Genomic DNA, 27,619 nt, shown 5'->3' on the forward strand with positions numbered 1-27,619 from the left:
CATGGATTGTGAGAGCTGTGGAAAATTATGGCATATTCCATTGCCTTCCATATGTTACTCCTATTGTAATACATATTAAATGGCACTAGGGGACCCATTCTCCAACCATCTTACTGTAATTTCATCCACGTAGTAACACCACCAGCCAGTGGAAATAACAAACATTTGGTACAAAATCACCAGTGAGTGTTCAACAGACTACTTCAGATTAAGCATAAAAAAACACACCCAGCTCATCTGTCAAGCATCTCCCTTTTAAATCCACAACTAAGGGCATTAGCAGCAATCTATCCTTAGAGTCTGGAATGTTATTCACCTATTTATTTTAACTTTTTATAGTTCTAAATGATACACTCCCCAGAGCCATCTCATCCTGTTCAGTGCAATAGGATAAGGGGAACCCAAGGCCGACTCCCCTCATGCCCTTGTCTGGACAACAATATGTACTTTTTTCCAGAATGCCTTATATGTGGGGGGAGAAAAGCAGTCCAGTTTAATTTAAAGATACTGCTTTTTTCCCTTTTTATGTAATGGCACTAGATAGCCTCCCAGAAGCTCTAGACTGGAATATTGTTGGATATAGAAATATTTTCAGTGATAGCTCCACCAGTTTAAAGAATGCACAATCTCCCAGGGATATCTTTAAACAGAAGAATTAGCACATTGCATTCAGGTGAACTTAGTTGACAATAAGGGGTACAGAATCTTCAGTTTAGGACTCAGAATGATACAAAATCTAGCAGGGTCCACACTAGAAATAAAGAAAACCACCTTTTAAATATGCTTTTTTTGAACTATAATAAAGAAAACAGTCTACTGTAAAATATCCAATCCTCACTCCAATCGCCAGCAGACCTGTGCAGCTACATAAGATCAAGAACAGCAGAACCGCCATGTTTCTTCATTTAATGTAGCCGACTGCAATCCAAAGCAGTGACTATGATCTGATGTGATGATCATTCATCATCATCATCATCATCTTCTTTCGGCTGTTCCCATTAGGGGTCGCCACAGTGGATCACCTGTTTCCATTTCTTCCTGTCCTCTGCATCTTGCTCTGTCACAGCAACCACCTGCATGTCCTCTCTCACCACATCCATAAACCTTATCTTAGGCCTTCCTCTTTTCCTGTTACCTGGTAACTTCATCCTTAGCATCTTTTTCCCAATATACTCAGCATCCCTCCTCAGCACATGTCCAAACCAATGTAATCTTGCCTCTCTGGCTTTGTCTCCAAACCTTCCAACCTGGGCTGACCCTCTAATATACTTATTCCTAATCCTGACCACCCTCGTCACACCCAGTGCAAATCTTAACATCTTTAATTCTGCCACATCCAGCTCAAACTCCTGCCTTTTTGTCAATGCCACTGTCTCCAACCCATATAAAATAGCTGGTCTCACTACCCTCTTGTAGACCTTCCCTTTCACTCTTACAGGTACTCATCTGTCACAAATCACTCCTGACACTCTTCTCCACCCACTCCATCCTGCCTGTACTCTCTTCTTCACCTCTCTTCCACACTCACCGTTACTCTGAACTACTGACCCCAAGTATTTAAACTCATCCACCTTCACCACCTCTACTCCTTGCATCCTCACCATTCCTCTATTCTCCCTCCATTCATACACATATATTCTGTCTTAGTCCTGCTGACCTTCATTCCTCTTCTCTCTAGAGCATATCTCCATCTCTCCAGAGTCTCCTCCACCTGTTCCCTACTCTCACTACAGATCACTATGTTATCTGCAAACATCATAGTCCACGGGGACTCCTGTCTGATCTCGTCTGTCAACCTGTCCATCACCACTGCAAATGATCATTGCTTCATTATTTTCACTAAAGCATTTTAACAAATAGCAACTTTGCAACTTATTGGGCTCAGGTTTCCATAGTAACACCTATGAAGCCTTTTCTTATAGAAAGGTGATGACATTACAGTAAACTCTCAGTTAACCAGAACTCAAGCAACCAGAACTATCAAGCAACCAGAAAATAATTGAAAAAATACAGTACAGTATGAACAATTCAGTTTTTCATGTGTTGCAGTTTCCACCCACCCCCCACAGAAACATATCTCACATTTTGGAGTTTTAAAAAGGAAGATACAGATAAATTCCCTCTTTCCCCAACCTGGGAACAAGTCAAACCAAACAAGTCAATCTGCTAAAATGTCAGCACTCACTCTATAGTCACTCAGTTTGCATCAGATTGCACATTCTCTCTGCGATGTCTCACACACACATTCTATTCAGCTTTAATACATCTCTCCAATCTCTCACCCACTTTTGCTTCTGCTTTCATACATGCATTCACTTTCTCTCTCTCTCTCTCTGTTCAGTTTATTCAATTACAATCCACTCAATGTGGCACTGAAAACTGTTCACAGACATCCCTGATCAGTATCAGCAAGAAGCTTTGATCCTTCATAAAATCATCCAAGGTTAGCTTCGAAAGAAAAATTGCCAAGGACTCCAAAGATAACCACAAGGCATTCTTTAGCTATGTCAAGAATCTAAGTGGGAATTCTCAGGTCTGCTCAGTGTTAGTGCAGAATGGTACAAAATACACTGAACCGACCAATATCGCCAACATCCTGTCAGACAGGTTCAGTGCAAACTTCACCCCCCTCTCACCCCAAAAGGGCCCATAACCATACCAGAAGAATGTAGTGCCCCTGAAATCACAGACAATCAGGTTAAAACAGCCCTCTCCAAAGCCAAAAACACAGCATCAATGTGACCGGATGGTGTCCCAGGCTGCGTCCTACACGAGCTCAAAGATGAACAAACTCCTCACCTAAACACACTGTTCAAAATCAGCCTCTCCACAGGCTATGTGCCCATAGAGTGGCACACATCAATGGTTATTCTGCTCCACAAAGGTGGAGCCACAACAGTCCCCGGGAATTATCGCCCTATAAGCCTGACTCGCTTGGTCTGCAAGGCTATGGAGCGCATCATCATGGATCTCATAAACAGAGACATTGGGAAACTCCAAACACTGGACCTACCCAGTTCGGCTTTGTTAAGGGCAGATCATGCCTCCTAAACCTGGTGGACTTCTTTAAGACAGTTACCAAGGCTACAGAAGAGGGAAAGGTGGTCCACACAGCTGACCTAGACCTTGCAAAGGCCTTCGACACCATTCCCCATTCAGGTATTATAGACAAGCGCACCAGCCTGAACATAAACTCCTACATCATGAGATGGGTTGCCAACTGGCTCACGGACAGAACCCACATGGTAAGATTTGCAGGAGCTAGGTCTGACTCTAAACCGGTTACAAGTGGCGTTCACCAGGGCTCAGTCCTAGGACCCCTCCTGTTCGGCATATACTTCTCAGAGGTATAGGCACAGAAGGACTATGGCTGACTAAGTTCGCAGATGACTGCAAACTAGGGGCTATAATTGACTCTCTGGCAGACATAGATATCTTCCAAAAGGGTCTCACTGAGACAGACACCTGGTGTCAAAACCATGGCCTCAAGCTAAAAGCAAAAAGTGCACAGTCATCCCCTTTGGAAAAAATAAAGTACCTACAAATTACCACATAGGTGGTAGCCCCCTAAATACAGAAGATGTAATAAGGGATCTGGGGACCCAAGTAGACAGTAACATCTCATTTGATAATCACATTGCCAAAGTAGTTAGAAAATCCTTCTATGTGGCCCGCCTAATCACAAAAGGGTTTGCATCCAGATCAAAAGAGGTCATTGTACCCCTCTACGCATCACTCATCAGACTCATCATAGAGTACAATACCCCATTTGGGATGTACCTTACAAGACACCTGCATCAGCTGGACCACAGAAGTACCTCACCAAGAGGATCACTGGCCTCAAACAGATACCCTATGCAGCTGGAATGAAGAAACTCCAGCTGTACTTGGTTGCATACCACATACTCAGAGGTGATCTCTGAATGACATACAAGGCCATGTCCAACCCAGAATTGCTGGACATGCTCCACCTAAAGAAAACCATATCCCCTCAAGCCACACGCTCTAGGGATCTAAACCTCACCACAACAATAAACAGGATGTGCTGGAGGGATAGATTCCTGTCCCAGAGACTTCCCATGCTCTGGAACAAAATTCCAGTCTACATTAGGCAGACCTCCTCGCTAACCCTCTTCAAGAGAAACCTTGATGAGTGGATGGGAAACAGAAAGATTACCCCGGGGATCACTTCAATGGCTCTGCTGGACAGAGGCACAGGGAACTAATCTAAGGGGGTGGCGAAAGCCAACACATTCCAGCTAGGCTTATAAATGCCTTAGGGCAGATAGCCTAGTACCTACCTATGAACCTATATATAATAAACCGGGGGTAGGGGGGACAGGGGGCTTGTCTCCACCCACCACAAAAACATTGTCTTTGTATTCTTTTCATTGACTGATGAACTGCATTGTCGATCATGTGGTCTCGACCATGTGGGTTTCGACAATGTCATCTATCGATCAATTGACATAGATCCAACCAATCATCTAGCATTTACTCTGGAGCAAAGAGCCTTCTGATGTTACCCATTCTCATTAATCCAACAGTACATTTATTATTTATCCACTTCATCACATTACCTTCAGTGTAACCTGACAGCTATAATAACAAATGCTGATTCTGGGCAAGACTCAATATAGTGTGTTTAACAACCCTGTTCTTTTTTCTTGCATTCTTTTCATTTCTAGGAAACTCCTAACTGTCTTCATTATCACTGTAAAACAGTGTCAGACATATCTGTGACACTAAAACAAACAAGACATGTTGCTGTTTTGAAAAGTTTCCGAACATTACCTTCCTATAAACAGAAACATGTAAAGAACTGCAAGTCCTATCTAACCAACTCTGCATTCTCTTTTAGGTTTATGCAGTCTCCTTCCCAAAGAAAAGATGGAATCTAGTCAAAGAAGGGCAACACAGACAAGTTAGAGAGGTACAAACTGAAGGAACTGAGTTCAAATCTTCTAAATGACCGGTTGATATCACAGTAAGGTTTAGCAGTGTCAGAAGGCACTATTTACTTCTCATTGCATTTTATTCATCAAGTATATCACACAAAGGCTGTGGCCTTTTAGCAGGAGAGACAAGTTGTTTTCCTTAGGATGACAAGAGGAAATTTGGTCAGATATTAGGGAAGAGTCCCTACTTCATACAGTAGGAAAGGCCCATGAATTATATGTGGGAGTGCTTTTAAGTGAAAGGGAAAAGGTTGGAAGTCTGCCTCTCATCTGTCCAGAATTTTGCAGAATGTCCAGATCTTTGGCTTATATTTTTCATCTGAACCTCATAAATAAAATCTGTAGCTTTTTGGCACATTGTTGAGGACTGAAGTCAGTACATAATGATGGACATCTGCATTTCAGGTATCATCTGCAGCATCGCCCTTTTTCCTATTTTATACATGGGATCAGGATGTCATATCCTCCAGAAATAAATGCCAGCAACTTTATACGTTTTAAGAGAAATATTTAAAATCTGTCCTTAATTTTGGGCCTTCATCTCCCCATTATTTTTGGCTATGAAAGCAGTACAGCTGGAAATGTTTAAAGAGAAGACATACAACAAATAATATATTATCTACAGGATGACTTAAAGAAGTCACTTCAAACCACATTGTTTTGTTAACAAGCTGAAACTGAAACCAGAATATGCAGAAAGAGACCACTCCAAAGAACACTAAAGATAAAGGCAGACCATGCAAAATGGACAAAGACAACAACTGGAGATTAAGACTGAACTGCAGAAACTGAAGCTCTGAAGCAGAAACTTTAATCAGTGAACTACCAGTTTCCAAAGATGTTGGGGTCATCCTTCTAGTGCACAGTGTACTGGAATGGCTGTCACTGGAACACTGCATCAAGTTCTGAAAGTCATATAGAGGCAATGCAATTAAACTGCTACAAAACATGCAATAAGAAGGCTAGTAAAACAGGAAAAATAATGAAGGGTCCAGGAGATTAAGAAAGCATTAGCACAGATTTACTAGAAGACAGAAGATAAAACGATATATAATTTATATGTATCACAGTCAGAGCACTTGTGTCAGTGTAGAGATGAGTCAGAACAAGAATGGGAAAAACAAATGGGCAATAACTTGGGGAAACAGATAAAGATGGACATAAGGAAACATTACTTCATGCAGAGTATGATAAGGACCACATATACACTGCTTGATGCCGCAATGCAATGTACATCATGAGCAAAATTTCCAGCATGCTGGGAAATAGTAAATTGAAAGAATGGGGTAGAATAAGAGAAGTGTGGCTGCTCGGCGGGTGGGTGGGGGGATAAGATATAGCATTTGAGAAAACTGAGCAAATTTCATCGGCAAAGTTCATATGCGTACGAGTGAAATGGGCAAAGAAAGGTGCAACTAAAAGTATGTTTTGTAATAGATATAATTCAGGTGTATATTACTGTACACTAGAGTGCTATGTCTAAAAAGTGAAAAAAAATTCTCATTTCAAGACACCCTTGGAACTCTGCAGACTCTCTTGCAAAATGACCCTCCTGCCTTCTGAAAAGAACAGCCGAGCCTCTACTGAGGCCACCACAGAGATCTATGATAAGGTGTCTGATTGTAACTAAATTGTTACATGTTTGAGAAATGGATGTCAAGAAATTCACAAAAGGCATAGAAGAACTTAACCTTGATATTCAGTCACAGTTTTTACAATGCATAAAGATTTACATCCTCCATGTAGTACAAACTGAGAGAGAGAAAAAGAAAGAAAGAAGAGAAAGAAAGTGTGGAAGAGCTAAGTGTTTTACAATAGTGTCAGATATGTTTTTGTAGTGGCTTCAATGTACTACAAGACAGATAGAGACAGACAGAAGAAACTGTAGGGCCATCAAGGTACTCTGCAGCTTTAAAAGCTGTAACATACTTAGTTCTGCTTCACAGACAGCAGCCCAAAGGGGAGAGATCTTGAGGCAGTCTAAAGGTTTTTATAACTTTTAAAGACATTTTAGTTTTCTGTTGTTATTCAGCGGTGACCACAGTTCACACTCTAGCATGACACTAGCACTGATGCAATGAAGGTATTCAACATGCCTTTTATGTCAGAAAGGCACTTAAATTAGTCTTTTCCCCAAATCTGGAGCGTAACTGCAGTACTCCATGTACTATATAAAGATGTCGAGCATAACCAAGACAAATCAGAAAGACTAAGGGACATATATTAAACAAACCAAGTGAAATTAACGAAGAAAAAAAAGAGAGTGAGAAAAGGTTCCTGCCTGTAAATCCTGCTGTCAGTGCAAACATTCCATTTATATTTCTTGAATTGTGCAGCACATAACTGTGGAGCAATACATGCACAATAAACCAGCTATGGAGTGGCCGTTGCAAGCACTTAACTGCAAGTCTCAGGAAAGAGAGAAGAAAGTGGAACATTCCTTAAACAGCTGTTTCTGTTTACACCATCCAGTTCTGAAAAGAGGTCAGTTTCATAGACAAAGCGCAGACATAGTTACAGAACAACATGGTAATGTCAGAGGAAAATACTAGTCATGTGAAACGAAGCACAGATTTATTTTTGATAAAACCACTGATAGAACTTGCCCCACATACTACCCTGTTAAAACCTACCAAGATTCTGAGCAATCCAGACAGCCGCACCCTCTTTACGTTGGATGCCTGTTCTGTCTGCTTCTGTACAACTAGAATATTCACAGATTGAAGCTGTACTCAAAACTTTTAAGGCTGTAACTAAGAGACCCTGCATGTACTAGACAAACAGTATCATTAACAGTGTTTCATTAAAGACGGGATAATTTTGTACTGAATGCCCAAACTGTTTTATTCACTATTTTCATTAATATAAATAAATAACAGCTTCAGAACCATATTTCATAGAACTACTTAAAATTTCAAGAGATATAAACATGGGTTCAATATCAGTACACCCAAGGCCAGCTCATCAAAAAGTAAGTCAATAAGAAGCAAAAAATGATTGGATTTCTTTACAAAGCAAAGTACACTCATATTCCTTCATTCTCAGACATAATTATCAATCAAGCTCACTACATCTTAGGGCAAGGGCAAAACCCTGACCTCGGTGACCTCTTTTGATGAAAGTGCCTGTTGGCCACTTGGCTATTGCATAATTCACATGTCCCACAGATGGATGATGTAATTGCTAAGGGTGGCCAGGGCTACATGGAAACCATTTAATTCTTCTTATTTCTAAGGCTATTACATTTGAAATTGTCAAAAATGAGTTTGACCCACTAAAAAAGGAGACAGTCTCAATGCAGTTATTTACTTTGGGGTAATGTATCACTGCAGTCCAGAAAACTGGGTTACTGTATAGAAAAAAGTATATACCTAAGCAAGGCCTAGGGCCTGCTGGCTGAGGGGCTCCAACATTTAATCTGCAATTAAACAATTAAAAAAATTACATTAAACAATTAAAAAAGTTATTTTTCTTCTTTAAGGATGCACTCTGCATCTCCATTTCTTGTTTAAGGACACACTCTGCATCTGTGCATGCATCTGTAGTTTGATGCATGCACAGATTTAAACTCTGGAACTTACTATTGCTTTTGCGTGGGATAAACTGCTGCCAGAGAACTTGGAATGGCTACTACCATCCTCCTTTAGCAACACAGCAGAGACCTTAGAATGGCAAATGGCTACCATTTTGCTCAACCTTCACCACCAGTGCATTTTCAAGGAATTGTGAGCTTCAGTGCATTTTCAAGGAATGAGAGTTTCAGTGCATTTTCAAGGAATGTAAGGTTCTGTGCATTTTCAAAGAATGTGAGCTCCATGGGAAGAGAAGTTTATTGTTGCTCATGTCAAGTGCGTATTTTGTATGCAGCTGTTTTGATTAGCAAATGGCCATCAGTGTTTGTGCTATAGAGCTTGAAAGCAGAGTTAGTAGCACAATAGATAGCTTTGGTACAGCAGGCACTCACCATGCAAATGAATTGTTAATACTGTGATGCACTTTATGGGGGAGGGGAGTGTTGCACTCCTGAGTGTGTTGTACTTTGGATAATTTATTTTATTTTATTTAACATTTGTTTACTGGGAAAGTCCGACTTAAAACAAAGTCAATTTTCAGTGGAGGCCCGGGGATAAACTTAGGCTCTCTCTGTTTGTATTGTAATAAATGATGGCATATCCATCAAGTCTATTTTGGAACTAAAGGCTTAAGCATATATAGTGGTAGTGGAAATATAAAATCCTTTATGAAAGGCACATATCATATAATATTTCTTAACATTTTTATTGTTTATTAGATGAGTGAAGAGAATGAGTGGGAAAGAAGGTTGGATGATGTAGGGATAGTAAATCATGAAGTACAATGGATTAGCAAGGAGGAAGTAAGGATAGCTATGAAGAGAATGAAGAATGGAAAGGCTGTTGGCCCAGATGATATACCTGTGGAAGCATGGAGGTGTTTAGGTGAAATGGCAGTGGAGTTTTTAACCAGATTGTTTAATGAAATCTTGGAAAGTGAGAGGATGCCTGAGGAATGGAGAAAAAGTGTTTTGGTACCGATTTTTAAGAATAAGGGTGATGTGCAGAGCTGTAGTAACTACAGAGGGATAAAACTGATCAGTCACAGCATGAAGTTATGGGAAAGAGTAGTGGAAGCAAAGTTAAGAAGGGGCGTGATGATTAATGATCAGCAGTATGGTTTCATGCCAGGAAAGAACACTACAGATGCGATCTTTGCTCTGAGAGTGTTGATGGAGAAGTACAGAGAATGTCGGAAGGAATTGCATTGTGTTTTTGTAGACTTAGAGAAAGCATATGACAGGGTGCCTAGAGAGGAGTTGTGGTATTGTATGAGGAAGTCAGGAGTGTCAGAAAAGTATGTAAGAGTGGTACAGGATATGTACGAGGGTAGTGTGACAGCAGTGAGGTCTGCAGTGGGAGTGATGGATGCGTTTAAGGTGGAGGTGGGGTTACATCAAGGATCAGCTCTGAGCCCTTTCTTATTTGCAATGGTGATGGACAGGTTGACAGACAAGATCAGACAGGAATCCCCGTGGACTATGATGTTTGCAGATGACATTGTGATCTGTAGTGAGAGTAGGGAACAGGTGGAGGAGACCCTGGAGAGATGGAGATATGCTCTAGAGAGAAGAGGGATGAAGGTCAGCAGGACTAAGAATATATGTGTGTGAATGAGAGGGAGGATAGCGGAATGGTGAGGATGCAAGGAGTAGAGGTGGCGAAGGTGGATGAGTTTAAATACTTGGGGTCAATAGTTCAGAGTAACTGTGAGTGTGGAAGAGAGGTGAAGAAGAGAGTACAGGCAGGATGGAGTGGGTGGAGAAGAGTGTCAGGAGTGATTTGTGACAGACGAGTACCTGTAAGAGTGAAAGGGAAGGTCTACAAGAGGGTAGTGAGACCAGCTATGTTATATGGGTTGGAGACAGTAGCATTGACAAAAAGGCAGGAGTTTGAGCTGGATGTGGCAGAATTAAAGATGTTAAGATTTGCACTGGGTGTGACGAGGGTGGACAAGATTAGGAATAAGTATATTAGAGGGTCAGCCCAGGTTGGAAGGTTTGGAGACAAAGCCAGAGAGGCACAATTACGTTGGTTTGGACATGTGCTGAGGAGGGATGCTGAGTATATTGGGAAAAAGATGCTAAGGATGAAGCTACCAGGTAACAGGAAAAGAGGAAGGCCTAAGATAAGGTTTATGGATGTGGTGAGAGAGGACATGCAGGTGGTTGGTGTGACAGAGCAAGATGCAGAGGACAGGAAGAAATGGAAACAGGTGATCTGCTGTGGTGACCCCTAACGGGAACAGCCGAAAGAAGATGATGATGATGAACACTATCATATTTTTATTTATATTAATAAAATGAGACTATATGCATTTGTTGTTTTTTGTATTACATTAGGGTAATTGAATTTGGATGAAGGCATGGTGCACTTTAAGTTATGTGTATTACAAGATTATGAATTAATTGACTGATTACTTTGTGGAGCTGATTGGTCTACGACTGTATTTAAACATGGATGGAATTTATTTAATTATGTGTTCTGATGAAGTTTACAACGTAGATGAAAGCACTTAACTAAATGTATTGTATTTTTTAATGATTAAAGTGAACTTTTAGAGCCTTTTGTGGACATTTTTGGATCCGAACACCCCATTCAGCAGATTTTTGTGTTTTTATTTCATTTGGTTGTTATCACCGACTTTTGGACTTTTTATCTGTTTGTATTAATGGTAGATACTGTGAGATCTTTTACATCCCCCTGACCTATCAAAAAAAGCAGGAGGAAGTTACCCAATGTCCTGGGAAAATCTCCCCTGTAAAGACTCTACAAACCTAGTTGGACTACTTGGACAACAATGGATATTTAAATTAAAAGTTTTAAATTAAATCCATATCTCTGCTTTTATTCCAAAAGTACATAATTAAACATTATGCACACCAACAGTTTTGAGAAGTGTTTTAGCAATTAGGGGGAGAAAGGCAGGTAATGGGACACCAGAACGATTGTTGGGGAGATCTAGTCCATTCCCCTGCCTAGGACCCCATTTGACCATGATCCAGCTATGTTTCAAAGTACTGAGTGTTTCACAAATGTAACTGCACAATAGAATAAGCCTCTATATGAGTACTCACTTGTTTGTGTAGATGCAGTACAGAACATAAAGTGTACCTATACAAAAGAATCGTCTCACACACCCAACAAAGACTGTGATTCATAAAGACAACAACTGCATGCCAGTGTTGGTCCTAATACATAAAGCACAAAACCACAGCCATGTATCAGTGGTTGCTGTTCTTGTCAAAAATAGGCCCATCCTCCTCTTATGCTGTTGTGTTCCTCAGCATTACAGAGCTGATCAGAAGCATCAGCAAAAAGTGCAAAAAGTGTAGTGCAGTCTAACTTGCTACTGCAACCATCCCTATTCCCTATCCAATGGTATAATGTTCAGTGCTCACCTGACAATGGGAACACCTGTCAGTGATGCCAGTTCCGCGGTTATCTTGCCCAATTGGGCTGCTTTTGAAAGTTGGTTGTGGGAAATTTGGAGCAATTGTGGGTTGCACTTTTTGGACTGGAATTATTATGGGTTGCGTTTTTTGGGCTGACTGAAAAAAATGTGGAACTAGCTACATTGGAACTGTAACGGCACTCTTTTATCCTATTTCTGCAAGTCTAGTTAGTTTTAATATGTACGCATGCACTGTGACTGCATCTTTTGGAAACTGCCTGACAGCTGCATTTGCCCTACCAAGTCTCTGTGCGACCGTGACATCTACTGCTCTGTTTCTGTGTGTGTGCATGAAAATTTTCTGGAAATAGGGAGAGTTTACTTTTTGAGGGGGCTGAAGCCTGGAAGGAAGGCAGGCAGGAAGAAGGTGAAAGTCAGCCACACCACCACACCATGACATCAGACAGGGGCTCTCTGCCTTACTCGAATGACGATGAGGATGACAAGTCAGCTGTGAGGGTCCAGGACAAGGTGGTGAGTGTGCCAAGGGTGTTTCCCCTCGATTATTTATGGAATGGATCTCAAACGAATAGCCAAAAAAGAAACTGGTAAAAAGACAAACCAAACGGAACTGGAAACAATAAGAATAGACCCAAGATAATGTTCACCGTTTATTGTAAGCGCTTTCGGCTTAGTCCTTACTGGATCTGACATGAAACCAAACTAATACAGTTACGTGTAAGGTGCTGCTCATTAGTGGCTAATGAAGAGTAATTTAACAGTAAGTGTATTTGGAACTTAAGTCTTCCCCATAAAAAGCGAATGTTCAGTAACTTTAATATGAGGGCAGTTGAGTTGAGGGAAGAATGAAAAGCACCAAAATGTTTGTTTGTTCAGTAAGTTTACAGAAGGGTAGGGTGGGGTGGAGGGGTGCACACATTTACATTAGTAGGCTTGTTCTGGATTTCTGACCGAGATTGCTTACTTACTTGGAAATGAATGGAAAGGATGTTCTGGACAATGCTGGTTACCTAAAGTTTGGGGAACTAAACATACCTCTCAACTGTTCTGATTTTTTACTCAAATTTTAATCCTGTTCCTCTTAAGCCCCCCCCCCAAAAAAAAAAAAACAAAAAAAAAAAACTGTTGGCTTTTGGACAAATGTGTTGAATTGCACTTAATAAATAATAAAGAGTTCTAGACTTTTATTTGAAAATGTATACTAATTTACCCTAATTAATAGATATATAATTTTTTTTTACACCAAACAGTATATTAATTCACATTCTCTAATTCTGTGAATGGCTCAAGCACTTACTACTTATATTTTAATTGTGTCTGATTACTGCTGGATTTGCCTCTTTGTTGTTGTGTGCTGCAAGGCTGCAGGTTATTGTGTGGTCTGTAGACAGTGGGGTGGACTCAGAGACAAGAATCTAGATAACATTTGGCAGATACAGACAGTTGGGTGTAGCATGTGCAATGGTGCTGTCTCTATCTAATGGTATAATTTGAGAAGTCCATCCTACTGTAGCCTGTCTTCTTCTCACACTCCATCTGACCCTCCCTTTTTTTTTTGAAAATGTTGGTAGTCTTGTACTGGTAGTTTGTAGTTATTAAATTATAAAATAAATAAAAAGTAGGGTGATTAAGATGTAAATGACAAGGGGGGCATCTCTCTCCACATCTTAATGTGGGAGTTGGGAAGTGCAAAGGCCCAAAATTAGAGACATTTTTTAAATAGAGGTCTTCTAAATGTAAAGTGACAGAAACATTTGTCTTTGTATTAGCATGCATTTCCTGAAGGATATGAAGTCTGAAACTCTCAGATGCCTGTTTAGTAACTGTAATCCTAATGTTGAGTAGAGGTAGCACAGAAAATCAGAGGATAAAAGTCTGGCATTCTGTGAAATTCCATAAATTCTGGACAGCTGTAGTATTACTCCAGTTTGTTGCTCAGTTTGAACTGAGGCGCCCTTCCTAGTAGGCTAGTACTTACAAGATTAAACTTTCTGCAGTTTCTCATTCAGAGAGGCATGCTTCTGAACATAGTTTCTTAAACAGAGAAAAATACCTGGAGCACTTTTTTAACAACTTGGAGAAAACTTTCAGCTAGGAAGTACAAAGCATCATTAAATGTGTTAGTCTATATTATATTAACCTCTTCTGATAGTTAAAGATCCATTATGGTTTGTCATGGGCATTATTTAAAAAGGTATGAATGAAGCTATTTCTTTTGCAGCCTCCCCTTACCCCAGTATCCTCAACTACTTGGACACAAGTACAGTTTTAGATATTTATTTAGCCTAACTCCTTACTAACGTTAATTGTTTTATTTGCTTGGACTAGCTTTAAAAAGTACATAATTATTAAATTAACTAGTTCTTAGTATTGCCCAATGTATTTCTTCATATCCCCAAGAGTAAATAAGAACAAAATGCCATAAATCAGCTATAATTAAAGTCATAATAAACCTTACTGTAACAAGAGGCTACACATGAATAAAAAAGTATGTCTGTTATAACTCTAACAACAAAGCACTTTTTAATTAAATTGGATTTGCATTTCTTTTGTTTCTTTCAGGCTATAAACTTTGATTTAAGTCCCAATGCAAACCATTCTGAATCCATCATCAAGAAGCTACACCTTTATGCTTTGATAACATCTAGAGTGTTTTGTTAGGAAAAATTAACTTGCATTTGTATCTTTAAAACTATTGGAAGCCAGGGCAGGTCAGTGGGACTGCCTTTTTAAGAGCAAAGTGCACCGGTTTTACTCATAGTGATGGGTAAGTGGTCACAATACTAGAAGCAATACAGCAAAATCTGGGAAAAGGGTGCTGCATTAAAGGACTGGATATGCAGTGTGCAATGATAGGACTGCGTTTTGCCAGTATAGCAGATGTCACATTCGTGCCCATCATGCCGATTTAGTGAATTATGCTGGAACAACGAAACATAAATGGAACACCGCTCCATTTTCAAATGCATGGTTTTTACATGATGTTGGCTGTCATGTAAAAACTAGACAAAACTGTCAAGGTAGCTGAGTTGAAGTTGGCAGCACATGCTGCATGCCATTCCAGTATTGCAACAGTAGATCACATATGATAGATTATTGAAGACATTTTCAGTAAAGACATAGCAATTCACTGAACAAAATGTTCTGCACTCAAGAATGTTCTGGGCTCAGCAGTGCACAAAGAATTATTCTGGGGCATAGTCCAGTTAGACAGTAAGGAAACAGCCTACTCCCTAATAATTGCTGAAAACACTAACACTGATCTGGAAAAACAGCTCTGCGTGATGGTGCGACACTACAGTCATTCATTAAGCTCAACTGACACAACAGTTCTTGAAATAACAGTTCTTGAATCGGGAACAGGACAAGGAATATTCAGTGCAATTACCAAGTTTCTTGACTCAAAGAAACTGCAAATTAACAAATGCTTGGGCTTAGCAACTAATAGCTGTAATGCTATCTGTGGAAAAAATAATTCAGTTATAACATGGATTTTGCGAAGTTTGCCCAGATATTGTGCACATAAAATGTATATGTCATTCAATTCAACTAAGTTCATCTCATGCACTGAAGGTGTTACCAAGAAATGTTGAATTTATGATATCTGAGACTTGGTTTGCCCACAGTACCATTCACCAGCTGAAATATAAGTGATTATTCGAATGCATTAATGTTGGCAAAGAACCACTTGATATTGAAGTTGTCAGACACTCGTTGGCTGTCTATTCCGTCCTGTGTTCAGCAGATCCTTGATCAATATGACAAACTGAAGCTTCATTTTCAGATAACCAAAGACACGCTACATGACTACACAGCTGAGCTACTGTATCAGATGCTCAGTTAACCAGAGAATAAACTTTTACTTGCTGTTTTTGCAGCCCATATTACAGGAACTGAACAGAGTTTGCAAATTATTTGAGTTAGACAAAGCGAGTCCTGTAAAGTTGCTGACTGAACTGTTAACTTTGTATCAAAACACGATTCAGCAAATTGTGAGACCAACCACATTTACATCGTGGGGAGCAACAATGGCTTTTGATCTGGAAAAGAGGTCTAACCATCCACCTGTAGCAACTATTAACTTTTGCATTGAATTCCACTTAATGTTGCACGACTCTAACATTGAGTGCTCTTCGGCAGAGCAAATAAAACAGCACTGTCATCATTTTCTGTTGGAACTCCTAAGGGAACTGCATCAGAGATTGCAGGCAAATGTGCAGCAGATATAGTCTCTGGCTGATCTCTCACCTTCTGTCAATCCTGGAGCACAAAAACCACAACTGTTAAATTTGTCATTTTACCTTTGTACAAGGGGAATTTGGGAGATCTGGAGCAGCAGTGGATTGAAATCAGCACAATGTCGTAGTCAAATTTTAGCGATAATGAGGTTCAGTAGTTTTGGATAACTGTAGCAAATCACACAGATGCTTCAGGGGATTTTGACTTTTTACAGCTGGGACATTTTGCCTTGAGTGTATTGATGATTGCTTTCACTAATGCAGGCGTAAAAAGAACTTTCTCTGAAATGAATCTGATTAAAATGAAACTGAGAAACAGAATGTGGCAAGACATGCTAGAAGCTTTGCTACGCATTTGAAGCTACATGAAGCACAAATGAAGTTTGGCAACAAACTAAGTTGTCCCGGGGCATCTTCATAGGGGGATTAGGTTAATATTAGAGGGAGTTAAGTGGGTTGGGGAGGTGAAAGGGTTAAGTGGAGGCAGGGATAGTTGGGAGGAAATAAGATAATGATGGGGAGGGGCTTAAGAGGATTAGTCTGGTGTAGTTGGGTTAAGCAATCACATTTTGGCATGAACTTGCTATGCTGCGGGCTCACATCCTTGATGACCTGTGGGTGGTTTGGTCAGGTAGGCCTTAGTTTGCTGGTGGTGTGCATTAGGAGGTTAGTAGTAAGGGGTGTAGGGTAGGTATATTTAAATCATTAAGTTACCAAGTTTTTTTTTTTTTTTTTTTTTTTTTTTTATAGCTTAAGGCACAGGGTACAGGGTTTAATTTCTGCTGTTCATCTAATTTACGGAGGGAGTTCAGGCTTCTCAGGTTCAAATGGAGGACATCCTAGTTTAAGTGTGTTGGGGGCTGGAGTAGGGTTGCGTGTCTTACTATAGCACTAGTTAGGTAGAGGTTCTTGTGGTGATGTTACTTTATGCACTGCAATGCGGGTTAGACAGAGTTCTCTTATTAACCCCTTTGTATGTGTTCTTTCTCTTCACTGTAGTTATTTCACTTGGGGTGGTGTCGCTATTGGCAGTTTTTGAGGCTGAGGTTTAGTTTAGTTGAGTTCTTTTTGTTTCGCTATAATGGCTAAGAAGTTCTGTTGTTCGCAAGATGGACATACTTGTCCAAGTTGTTGAAGTTGCTTCTTCTGGCTGGTCGCTGTTTCTGTTTCTCATATGTGCAGATGCTTTCGCGGACCACGAAGCACCCATGAGTACTGGCTGGGCCTCATCTCACATGCACGGTGGAGCGATGAATGTTAGATATACATTTCAATTCTGTCAGTTCAGTCTTGAAATCAGCACACCTACATTGTGTTTAGGGTTGAAACAAGGGTAAGCTGGTTAGAGTAAAGTGAAATATGTTCAGATTGAAGTTTTGTGGCAAATTGTTTGATGCGGCAGCATTAGAATTGGGGAAAGTTTTAGCAGAGCATATGTTGCAGGATGCCTCGGATATCGCTACAGATTTTCCAATTTTGTGGTTGTATGAGCCATTGGGGCAGGTATCCAGTGCTGCAGTACTGTCAGGCAACACTTTACGGTGATTATGCTTGTCCTTTGGAGCTTGTGTTTTGCCTCTGACTATGAGATGTGCTCCTGTGTGTGATCCCAGTCAGCATATTTAATAGTGAAGACAAATGCAGATTAATGGGGCTTGGGTGATAATAACACCAAGGACAGCTTGTAATTATTATTTTAATTGACTTTACAAGTTACTCCTTTCATGGCCATGTCGGTAAGTTTAATAGGGAAGTGGTAAGCAGGATGAGTCAACCATGATGCGGTCCGAATTTCTCTGGAGGTTCAGATTGTGTTTTCATAGCTTGGGGGTAGCACTTGGTGTATTGGAGCAGCTTTGCGAGCTTTGAGGTGCCACCCTTTCGGGCCGTTATTTGCACATGCTCATGGCATGACTAGGGTTTGATGTAGAGTGGCTCGATTCGGTCTTCTATTTTGGTTGGTTAGCATGCTGGTTAGGGCCTTGGAACATCATCTGCCATAACAGTGCTTTAACTCCACAAGGCAGCAGTTTGGACAGTGAACTAGGCTGCATTTGAGGTGGCTTTCTGAAGCCTGTGCCCTGGTGGTTGGATTCCCATTAACTGCTCTCAGGCATGCAGGGTCTCTTGCACTTGTTGATTCTTCCAAGTGGCGGTCGGGATAGGTTAGGTGGTGGTCTAGGGTTATGACGGTGTTTCCGGAGTATTGTGCCGGTTTCTGCCATTGGGCCCTGTGCTGTGTGATTGGGGATGTCTTCATCTGGTTGTCGTTTTGGTCTGGTCCAAAGGTTAGTGATTTGGTTGTGTGTCCTTGGTGTTGTGTGGTTACATCAGAAATGTTTAAGTGGTAGAATTGGAAAGGTTAACTTTCAGTAATGCAGATACTGGTAATTAATGTTTGGGGGTTACAGTCAGAAGAAACGTTTGAGGTTCTGTTCTTCATGGTGGTTGGGATGCATTGATCGATTGGAGGCTTTGCTTGTTGGGCAGCCTTTGGTGGTAGATGGCATCATTTTAACTGACAGGATTAATATACCTGGTAATGGTGGGTTTCACGGGCTCGGAGGCATGGTTACCCTTGATGCATGTGCGGTGGAGGCTGGGGACATGGTGCATGGAGGTTGACTGTGGCCGAGCTGCGAGTTTGTGTCAGCAAATATATTGTTTGAAAATAGGGTAGTTGCTGTTGTCAAGAATAATTCAGCGTGAGACCGCATTATATCTCAGAGGTCTGTCCTGTGCGATAGGAGCAAGTAGTCAAATTTAAATAAATTATAAGGCTACACAGTGCCTGGTAACAGACAAGATGAAACCTGTCTTATCATAGCAGTCAATGATTTAAGGAGCTGATGCACTGATGTACACTGTGAAAGGGAACCAATGAAGCATAACCCACATAAACAAATATGGGCTGCAATTCCTTGTTCTGGTTACCATATTACTTATTAACACAGAAACTGGGACATGTAGTGAGCATCTTGGAATCCAATTTTTTGGGGCTTAGAAGTTGAGTCTCATCACTTTTGATGAATGGAATAGAAGTGTCAGTAACTCTAAGTTGCGATAGAGTGGAGTAAAGTATTTTAAATCTCCTTGTGTCATCCTGTGGGCTTTGGCTGGGCAGCAAGGGGCTTGTTGCTGGGGATCAGGGGGGTGAGTGAGGTATATGCGTCCATATAAACAAAAAAAAAAAAAGAGGAGCCGAAATGTGGAGAGAATATAGGGGATTAAGAATTATGCTCAATGAGTTAACAGTAGGATGAAGTCAAATAACATTCATATTTGTATAGACCAGCAAGGTTTACTACGTTAAGCAACAGAACCATATTCTAGTTGTTATGATAAATGACGTGGTAACTGCTATGACGGGATGAAAGTATATTTTGTGCTTTACAACCAGGGGCAGTTGGCAACTAAGACTAGTTGAGGAAATTTCTTCTAGGGTACTTTTACTTTGACAATGGGAATGCTCATAAGGTGGGGACTTCCATAAAAGTTTGCAGAATGCAGGTTAGTGATTTCTGAATATCAACTTCTAATGCAATTCAGGGCAGTGTACCTCAGTTGGAGATTGAAGGTTGAGAGCTAGGCAGATGGTTACAAGATAAGTTAGCTTGGCTTATACAGGGCACTAATGGAGGTAGTCAGGAATCGCAAGGTTATCCGGGTTGTGGATCTTGATCGGTCCCTTCATGTGTGGGGTTTATTTTAAAATACCTGATGGGTAAGTAAATTTATCTTGGGTATTTGAAAGGGTGTTTGGAAGCATAGTTATGGCTGCCTTGTCATAGATGTGAGGGTGGTGGTACATTCCTTTCCAGGTTGGCAGGGTAGGTTGTCCTTGAAGATGTCTTGGATTGCATGTTATGTATTTTGGATGATTTACATGTCCTCTTCTTTCTTGCAGATGCGGTCTTGGAATGTGACGGCTGTACTTTGGAATAGATGGTGGTGTGCTGAGTACCATTGGGGGTGATACACAAGGACTTCACAGATGATGGAAGCAGTGGTGAGCAAAGAGGTTACACATGGGGAGCACAAGGTGGCAACAGTTACTGACTGAAATGGTTAAAGCCTTATGGTGCTTGTCAGTTTTGTGGGTAGAGTTTTAAGAAGCATGGTAGGTAGGCGGTTGGTGGGGAAGTTTTAAAACTGGGTGCATTGTTACAACGTAGTTAGAAGGTTTAAAGGAAGCGTGGTTGCAGGATAAGGCTGTGGTAGGACAGGTCTTAATTGCCTACTTGTGGTATAGGTAATATAAGGAAAGAGCTCTCCAGGGGAAAGGCCAGGGCCAAACAGGGGTTAAGAATGGTTCGGTAATGAGCGAATTGGGGGTGTTTATGGCTGGGTATGTAGAGTATTTCATTGCTGAGCATAGGTGGGTTTTCAGGAACTAGGTCAAGGGGTGCTAGTTTTTGCTAGCTAAGGTAGGGCATTAAAGTTGGAATTAGACTATTCCCTACAGTAATGAAGTTGTTTCACATATAGAATTGGGTAGTGGGTGGGTTAAGGTGATATGCTGTGGTTAACAGGATTTTGGGTGAGAGACTTGCTACTAGTTGTTTGACTGGGTGCCGTCTTGAGTTCAAGGGATATAGTTTGTGGTTTTGTTGTGGTTATAGGCTGTCAATACATTCAGGTTGAGCCATGATTTCAGCTTTGAAGGCAGCGGGCTAAAATGGTACATGTTTTCTTGGTGGGGATGGTCTGGTGTTACAACAGGGTCACAGTAATCCTACTTTATTTAGTTTCATTAGGGTGTGTTTCAGTGATGGCATGGATTGGAGTTTGATGTGATTCTAAGGTGCTTTACAGATGATGGGTGCACCAAATGATGTCTGGCTTGACCTTCTATTTATGGGAAGTGGATTGAACAATTTTGGGTAGAAGGGAGGGGGAACAGCCTGGTCAGGCTGATTGGCAGAGAAGAGGGAAAGGCTTGCCCTCTTCTGTTCCCCCTCTGATGTCTGGATGTTCATTTCAAAGATCTGGGGAAAGGAAATGAGTAGTTGGAGGAAGCTTGCTGAATAGGTAAACAAGCTGAGGTAAGGATGGTGCTTATTTGGTGGAAGGTAATTCAATGGATGGTGCATGAAGTGAGTTGGGATGCTGCTTTATAAGTAAACTAAGCGAGCAGAGGTATGGACCCTGCTTGAGGGGCAGGGTCAGTAGGTACGCTGCCCTGATTAACATTGAAGTGAGATGGGACGCTGCTTCATAAGTAAAGTAAGTGAGTAGAGGTATGGACACTGCTTACTGGGGCAGGGTGAGTAGGTACGCTGCCCTGATTAACATTACAAGGATATTATGCTGTATTTAGAATCAATTATATCGTGAACAGTTGTAATTAATAAAGTTGGTGAGCAAAGCTATGTTATGGAATTTAATAAAGGTCGTCAAATGTCATTTGGTGTGATGTGTGTTATTGAAGGGGACCGGGACAAATGAAGTTTGGCAACAAACTAAGTTGTCCCGGGGCATCTTCATAGGGGGATTAGGTTAATATTAGAGGGAGTTAAGTGGGTTGGGGAGGTGAAAGGGTTAAGTGGAGGCAGGGATAGTTGGGAGGAAATGAGATAATGATGGGGGGGGCTTAAGAGGTTTAGTCTGGTGTAGTTGGGTTAAGCAATCACATTTTGGCGTGAACTTGCTACCACCTACCCACCCTCTTTTTGTTGGTGGGAAGTAGGGTTAATTATCAGTGGGGGTAGGTGGAGAAGAGGGATAGGCTTGCCCTCTTCTGTTCCCCCTCTGATGTCTGGATGTTCATTTCAAGGATCTGGGGAAAGGAAATGAGTAGTTGGAGGAAGCTTGCTGAATAGGTAAGCAAGCTGAGGTAAGGATGGTGCTTATTTGGTGAAGGTAATTCAATGGATTGTGCATGAAGTGAGATGAGCTGCTGCTTCATAAGTAAAGTAAGCGAGCAGAGGTATGGACCCTGCTTACTGGGGCAGGGTGAGTAGGTACGCTGCCCTGATTAACATTACAAGGATGTTATGCTGTATTTAGAATCAATTATATCGTGAACAGTTGTAATTAATAAAGTTGGTGATCAAAGCTATGTTATGGAATTTAATAAAGGTCGTCAAATGTCATTTGGTGTGATGTGTATTACTGAAGGGGACCGGGACAAAGGGATTTGTTGCAATGGATTTATTCCAATGACAGCAATGCTGCGTAAATTCAGTTTGAACATTTATTCGATTAATGATAATAACGATCATGTTTGACCTGACAAATATTTTATAGTTACAGATTAATATCAAGTAATTAAGATTAATTATTAGTAATTTATGATATATTTTACAATTAGTTTTATGAAATTGTCAGCATGTGCAGTTTTTTGTTACAATAAGATTTATTATGACTTTAATTATAGCTGATTTATGGCATTAGTTCTTATTTACTCTTGGGGATATGAAGAAATACATTGGGATGTTTTGGGGCTGATTTTTTGATGTAAGTGGGTGGGATTTTAAAAAAGGATCAGGCAACCCTGGCACCCACTCATCCAGATCCTCTCATTAGAATTTGTGCTAATGTTGTGTCATTCTCAGACAAAGGAAACAATCTGTAAAGATTTTGGAACTGCTATTGCATACAACTATGGAGGACAGTGTATGACTTCACCCTTCAGCAGGCAATAGTTATATTGCCAAATATCAGCCTCCAGCACCCTTTGTGCTGTATGCTGGCTGACCCCGGGCACAAGTCATGCACTGCCATGCCCATGCTGTGCCTATAAGCTGCCAAATACACTACAAACCAACGACAGACCTCTGCATCACTGTCACAAGTGCATTAACGAAGTTTTACTATGTGCACCTCTTTGTGATTCACTGAAGTATCATGCAGGCATCTCATTAGTGTGATCCAAATTTATGCACTGCACTAATGAGAAAACCAAGTATCACACACAGTGCGCATCTGTTTTATGTGTGAGAGACCACCGTGTTTATGAATCTGGCTACCTATTTTCATAACCAGATGGGTGGGTACAAAACGACCAACTCAATGTGTTAATCAAGAAAGTAGTTCAGACCTGAACACATGCTACAGAAGCTGAAAAAAACTTTGTCTAATTACAGATGAACTCATCTCTCTGAAGAAAAATAAAATCCTACATGTGAATCCAGAAGATACTATTGGCTTTATAACAGATAAAGAGAAAATCAGCTTAGTACAATGGAGACATTTGGAATGATTCAACTTTAAAGTGCATGGCAAAGTTAAAGGCATTTTTCTGATGTCTGGAGATAAGGCATCATTAGACAAAATATACAAACAACTGCAGTTCTTATTCTTTAAGTAAAAGTGGAGTAGAAATCTGTTTACGTCCTGCTCTCCTACAGGTTGCCAAGGAAACACATTCATCACCAGTCTGCTTTTCCAAAACTGTTTTCTAGCTCCAGAAACCATCTAATGCACTATTTATAAATGTCATTAAGGCAGAGCAACATAGTGTCTCATTGCTTTATGCTTCTGTCTCACAGTTAGATTCATAGATAATCCAAGGCCACTAAATCTTATAACCATTTATTCCCCCTTAGGCCACACCTCCTTTCTCCAGTCAACCCTGGCATAAATTTGTAGATAGCCATCCTGTCATCTAGCTTATATTTAAAGGAAGATAGTGAGATGTTCTGCTTAACATTCAGGGGAAATTTATTCCAGTGATTTGTGAGGTGCTGGGTTATCAACCTGTTCTTCCACCAAGTTTTATTTATTTGTTGGTAAAGATTTAGGTTCCCGGTTCTAGTATTCATGGAGACATGATCTCAAACGGCTTTAATCCACACAAAGCAATCCACCAGTATGTGCAAACACACAGTCAAATAGCAGCATAACGCTTTACACCAAACGTTTTCGTCTTTAACTTCATCAGTAACAACTCCATTTTAAAAAAACAGGCTAATATATGTTCATTTCAGTATGTGTTTGCACATACTGGTGGATTGCTTTGTGTGGATTAAAGCCGTTTGAAACCTTACTGGACCAGATTCATTTGTGCCTGGAGGTGGTGGTGTTTTATTCTTAGTTTGGTTTTCCACTGCTTGCTCAGTTTACTTTATTCATGGAGACATACTGGCCTTACAGAAAAGCATAAGATCCAGGACAACTCAGTCTCTTACTGTTTACAATCAGCTATAAAGTTTAAGGGTAGAGTCCTGACCTGTGGTTACTACACATAGGCTTTGCAGGTTCTCTTCATGTCTGTGTGGGTTTTCTGTGTAATGTAGAAAAACCTTACTGCATTGACTGGCCAGTTTAAACTGTTCATCACATAATGACCTTGCCCCTGCATGCTGGAGCAATGTCTAAAAATAGTCTGCACTGGACGAATTGTTATACCTGCGTGACTTACCATTTGCACAACCATATGTGGTGCATAAAGCATTGATTAGGATTGTCATTTTAATGGCAGATCTTTCCAATGAGAGTTGAAAGGGGAAAAAACAAACAAACAAACAAAAACATTGCTAAAATCACTTTCTGTGCACTGATGCCACTAAGTGTTTAAGGTGACCATTAACCACAATGCCACCAGCTCAGGGAAAACTCAAAAGACGTTAATGGATGCATGATTTACATGTACAAACATGACTCCATTAAAGTCAATAGACCCATGCCTTAAGATGACATTGTCAGGGAAAACACTACATTTATTTGCACAGTGGTTTTAGTAAAAAGTTTAAGTATCCCAAATAAATGTGGACAGACTATGGGAAAATGCATCACAGCACTTATCTTCTCAGATTCTACTATGCAGAGCTACACTGTGGCAAAATGCTTTAATACAAAAACCTTCTCAGACTCCATAATGACTATTAAAAACTTTGGAATAACTTCAATGTTTACTGTGACAATAAAAGAATAGTTATTGTTGAATTGCTGACAGAAATACTGAAGATCAAAAACACATGAACACAGTTGAGTAAAAAGCAGAACACCTTTATCCAACACAAGAATAGACAGGATGAGTAAAAGTCACAGTTTCAGTCATGGATTTCTGTGGGTTTCTTTGATATCAGCTTGTCGAAGTTTCCATTCCCACAAAGAAATAAAGGCAGCACTGTGTTACCTGAGATTTGATAAAGACAAAATTCACCTCACCTTGACAGGTGTAATATGTGGGAGTATCACATTATCTGTTTGGTTTCCACTGTTTGTTCAGCTGTTATGCTTGAATCTCAGTGAGGAAGAAATGGACTTCCACTGAACTGATCTGCTGCCGTACCAGCTAGATTCTGATTACAATTCTTTCAACAGTTTTTGGAGTGGAATCCAGTTGGAAGTGGGACATACTGACGCACAAAAAATTATTCCATGCAGTTCACCAGAGCTGATAATTTCATCCTGCAAAGTATACAGTACCTGAAAAACAAAGCTGTGTCTGGAAACATTCAAAACAAAAACAAACCCTACTACAGCATATATATATCATTATCAAGAATGATAACCTGTAGGCCAGTGTCATCTACTTAAAATTCGCATTGACAGTAGTGGTTTAAGGTCACTAGATAGTTACATTTAACTGTCTTTAAGGCATACATTACAGCAACCAGTAAAAATTCAAAGGTTTTCAGTCCACTTGAGCTTGCATACAAACCTGCTATAGCACAAACAAGAAATTAAGCTAATAATATCCTCTTCTTTGTTTTGTTTCTTTGTTTGTCTGATAGGTAGGTTTTTTGATGTCAGTGGAGCATACTTCCCCTCCAGAAAAAAATATGCGAATGTCTTTTTGTGTACACTACTATACTCACATCTCTTTGTCTGACTCTATTACATATACATACTCTTCAATGCAAACTTCTCAGGAGACATCTGGGAACAGATTGTTTTTATCAAACTGTATCCTCTAGGCACAACCCTTCAGTATCAATTTAAGCATGAAACAGCAAAATGCCCTTAACTCTTGGAAAGCTTCGCATCACTGTAATTGACTGCTCAGAGTCTGAGAAGTCTACAAAAATAAGCCAGAAATCAATTTTATAAGTTGGACATGACCACTTTATGTTGGCGTGATCTCATTTGAGATTAAGGAAAAATAAGTAAATGTTCTGAAATTACAAATACTTAACACAATAGTCTCAACTCCGCTGAAATGTTTTGCAAAAAAATACTGAAAATCGTCTTGAGATATAGTATGGCAGGCAAGACAGGACATAAAGTTATGACATGACAGAATTAAAACATCCCTTCAAAAATTATAACACTATGGGTCTGCTCTTTGTCTGTTCTGCTTCACATCCCCTGTGTTATGAGTCACACATTAAAAAGTTAATTCTCCAGTACCATGCAAGTGCCGCCTTACCCTTTCTATACCACATAAATGGTGTCGTCGTCATCCTCTACCCCTTCTACCAAAATAACATACCATGCCAGTAATAAAGCACACAGGTCTGTCAAAATAACAGCCTTCCTTGTAAATGAATACACACAACTTTTTAAATGGCAACAATCCCCACTCACTTGCACAGAAATGTCATATTACACGTTTAAGGTTCAAATGAGAAGGAAAACCATTATGCCAGAACTCAAACATAAGACAAGAGGCCACCAAGCGATGACACAAAATAGAATTTTATTTTATCTCATTAAAAGTGCAGCCATTTTAAGGGTCCTGCATTTGCTAGAAAATTCCCCAAATCCAGCAGAAAGTGCATAATGTATCAAAGGCAATGTTCCAAAAAAGATGAATATGAAACCAGAAAATTTATTTTACGTATGGAAGTAACTGCACTCTAGAAAAAAGAAGTGGTCCAACACCAGTATAACTAGCTAGTGGAAACTGGAATCATGGGTCTCTCAGACAGCTGCTGTTGATATAGCAAACAGATACAAGATATCAAGATGTATTTGATAAGGTGCAATAAAAGTCAAAGGGACCCTTGCAGATGTTATAAACAAACTTCTTCACTTTCAGAGGACAGTTTCTCAAAACATCTGGTTAAGCTTACTGAAGAAGAGTAATGGTACCTCTGGGGTATCATTATTAGCTGGAAGTTGGTAGTTACATTCTATCTAGGATGGGTTGGATTTTTCTGTGATGCCCGGGTGCACCCTGCTGGAAGCAAGAGGCATTCAGACATGATCAGAGAAAGGAAGACAAAAGTGTGAGCATGTTTTTTGACCTGTACAGTGAAGTAAAGCTGATAGGGCATAATTAGAAAGTTTCTCACCAGCAATGTGTTAACCCTTGGACTTATCTCATATGTAATGCATTACAAAAGTATAATCTTGCCTGCTGATACCTTTACAAAGTCATTTGTAAACCTGCCTTATCAAGGTATCATGTGAGATAAGCAAATTTCCCCTGAAAAAAAGTATTTTAGCACACTGCCTATTTAATGTAGAACTACACATCACCCACACTGCCTACCTATTTTCTGGAGCAAACTTTCTCTCCAAATTAAGCTGTGCAGCTCACTT

The 27,619-nt window shown here is 40.2% G+C and overlaps 1 protein-coding gene across 1 annotated transcript in view; it reads right to left on the bottom strand.

Annotated features, from left to right (window-relative positions):
* The window catches only part of GAS7 (growth arrest specific 7), a 2,864,621-nt gene that overhangs the window by 2,467,105 nt on the left and 369,897 nt on the right, over positions 1-27,619 (bottom strand). The gene's annotated exons all lie outside the window — the stretch shown is intronic.

Source organism: Protopterus annectens, chromosome 14.part0, assembly GCF_019279795.1.
Source record: "Protopterus annectens isolate FY-2018-M chromosome 14.part0, PAN1.0, whole genome shotgun sequence".
In the NCBI taxonomy this organism is placed as follows: Eukaryota; Metazoa; Chordata; order Ceratodontiformes; family Protopteridae; genus Protopterus; species Protopterus annectens.